The sequence below is a fragment of the Lactuca serriola genome, chromosome 9 (assembly GCF_051521515.1).
Source record: "Lactuca serriola cultivar US96UC23 chromosome 9, Lser_US96UC23_V15, whole genome shotgun sequence".
Taxonomy (NCBI): Eukaryota; Viridiplantae; Streptophyta; class Magnoliopsida; order Asterales; family Asteraceae; genus Lactuca; species Lactuca serriola.
The window spans coordinates 16064122-16067064 of NC_136416.1; the positions used below are offsets into that span (position 1 = coordinate 16064122).

At 32.6% G+C, this 2943-nt stretch overlaps 1 long non-coding RNA gene across 1 annotated transcript; it reads left to right on the top strand.

Annotated features, from left to right (window-relative positions):
* The first annotated feature begins 518 nt into the window (after window positions 1-518).
* LOC145073681 (uncharacterized) lies at window positions 519-2059 on the top strand. Its single transcript, XR_013691498.1, has 4 exons — window positions 519-1266; window positions 1363-1401; window positions 1490-1800; window positions 1917-2059. It is a non-coding gene; the product is annotated as an uncharacterized LOC145073681 (long non-coding RNA).
* Window positions 2060-2943: the final 884 nt, after the last annotated feature.

A 2943-nucleotide genomic window follows, 5' to 3' on the forward strand; every position in this document is an offset into this window, starting at 1 on the left:
TAAATGATTTTATTAAATTATATCATAAGTTTATAGGTCAAGCAGTAGATTAATATTGGACACAGCAATATAAGTTTAAAACTTTAAACTTTACCGATTCAGTAAATGCTAATATCAAAGCTCGTAAATCACAAGTACCAAACATACTAAAATTTAAATATACAATATATATATATATATATATATATATATATATATATATATATATATATATATATATATATGGTTGGTATGGTATTACCGTGGTATTTAAATCTTTGTACCACTCACTACTAGAAAATAGACCTTTAATGACGCGATTTTTACGACACGCGTTGATTAATGATACGCAAAAGGACATGCCTTAAAATAGTGTCATCTCTACAAAAAAAATTAAGGATTTACGTCACGCATTATTGTGTGCCCTTAATTTAGTGTCTCATGAAAAAAAATTAAAAACATGGAGGGCGCTTTATCTTAAACGCGCGTTGTCTGTACCCGTCGCTTTATAATTTTAATGAAACACGCTTTTAGTAGACAAGGGAGAATCGAAATCCCCAAAATTTTGAAAACCCGCCTTGTTTTTTCTATCTTCTATCTATCTTTCATCCTTGCAATCCACTCTCCCCTCTATGATACTCTCTCCTCTAGATCTCCCTTCATTCTCTACCTCCCGTCTCTCTGTAAACCCTAAGCCATCGCCACCTCCCTTCTCTCTAGCACGTGTTAGGGTTTTATTTTCTTCCAAGCTTCCGCTTCTCTCGTTTTCTCTCAACCCAGTACCTGTAAGGGTTATGAAATAAAGAAAAACTCCATATGCTCCGCAAAGACTCCTTTCTGAAAAATATCATGTAAATTCGTAAAGACGGAGTCTGAAATCATCAAGAGGAGAACAAGAAGATAAAGCGAAAGTGAATCGTAATTGATCTGCGAGGTCTCCTCATCAATGGCGTTGACCAAATCTAAAACCTCGACTTCAAATCTAATCAAAACGGATTCAGGCCTCACTTCTCTCTCATAGCGATTTAGGGATTTTGGTACAAGGTATTGACTCTTAGACACCAGCAACTTAGGGTTTTTCTTACAAGGTTTGTCTGTGCACTTCGATTTCTCAAATGGAGAATCAATAATGTTGGATTTCAAAAAAGCAAAATAGAGCTAATGTTTGTTTCTTTTTGAGTTCATATGAGTTAGTGGGAATCTGGAACAACAGCACTTCAGAGTTCAATATTAAGTATCTCTGGGTTATCCGTCTACACTATCATCGTTTTCAACATGCTCATTCAGGTTTGTGTTATTTCTCTGCTCTTATACTTTCTTAACTTCGTTTGGGGTTTGTTTGGAATTTGGATTCAGATCTATTTGTATTGATGGCTGATTCAGATTGGAAGAGTTCCAATCTATGACAATGGCCGACCCACGGTAATACTTCTACCTGTTCAAGTGATCATTTAATTACTTTTATGTTTTGTTAATCATTTTTTTTCTTTTGTTGGTTTCCCTGTTGAAGAAACGGGAAAACCCATGTCTGTTGCTCAGTACTTACGACAGAAGTACAACATTCATCTTAGGTATCCACATCTTCCTGCAATCCAAGCTGGTTCTGATGCAAAACCCACATATTTACCAATGGAGGAATGTTTTTTTTATTACATTTATTTGGAAAGAATAAATAAGTTGTGTTGACAGCAATTTGATATTAAGGATTTGTAGGATTGCTGGTGGACAGCGATATGCTCTAAAGCTTAATGAGAAACAAGTGACAAACTTTCTTAGGAATACTAGCATTGGAGATCGACCAGTTGCATTTGTAACTCATAGGTTGAAATATTTAATTAAAAATGAAAGATAAAAAAAAAAAAAAAAAAAAAAAAAAAAAACGAATTTCTCTTTTAACCATTTTGGTATTCTTGTTAATATATTGTATTGTATTGCAGCATGGACGGCTTGGTTGTGAAACAGATGCTACATCAAGCAAGTGCAGAAAACAGGGGCAATCTTGTAAAAAACATTATTGGTGTGGTATGTTTTATTTAATAAAGTATAATAACAATAATTTATCACTAGTTTCAAAGTATAATCAAAAGGAGGATAAAGTAAGTTGCTATTCATGTGAAGAGTTTTTCACTTTCACATGGCATAATGAAAAGTTATTTTTTTTGAACTCAGCTTTCTTTACGTTGTGCCTTTGTTATGCAGGAACCTTGGCTAAAAAAGTTCCCCTTTTAGAATTCTTGTGTTCTTATGTTACAATATTATTAACAGGTAGCCACAGAGATTGAGTTAGAAGCCAAGAATCAAAATGAGTTTATCAATCAACTAGTATGGAATTAATTATTAATCTAATCCTTGTACTTTCTTATTTCTTTTTTCCCTTTATGGATTAAGTGGTTGAATGGGTTAAGTCAAAAAGAAATAACTACATATATATATGAAAATATTGAATTCTATATCCTTTAAAAAAAATTAGACGTTCCCATTAAGTTTTAATTTTTACAAACTTACCCTCATCTGTCTTTTCCTTCTCATTTTCTCAAATTTTGATGGACGAATTATGACACATTTTACAAATCTAAAAAAGTCACATTTTTTATTTTTATTTTATTCTAGTTTTACAGCAAATGACATTAATAAAAGCTCTAGCAGGGGTGAAGAACAACATGAGGAAATTAAACAAGATGCGATTGATTAGTCTTTTTTGCCTATTGTTTATACTTTTTTATCTTGCATTTTGTGCACTCGTCATCTTCAGTCCCTTAAGGTCAGTCCAATACATCATGTTATGAATTATGTACAAAAAATGTTTCTTCAAAGTGTATGTATGCATATTTTGGATTACCAAAAAAAAAATCGTAACTTGGTTTAGTTCAGATGAAGAATTAGGATATGCCTGAAGGAAGTTGGACATGAATCTGATAGGGATATGACCCTTCGAGTCTTGGATGTTTAAAATATAATACCCTG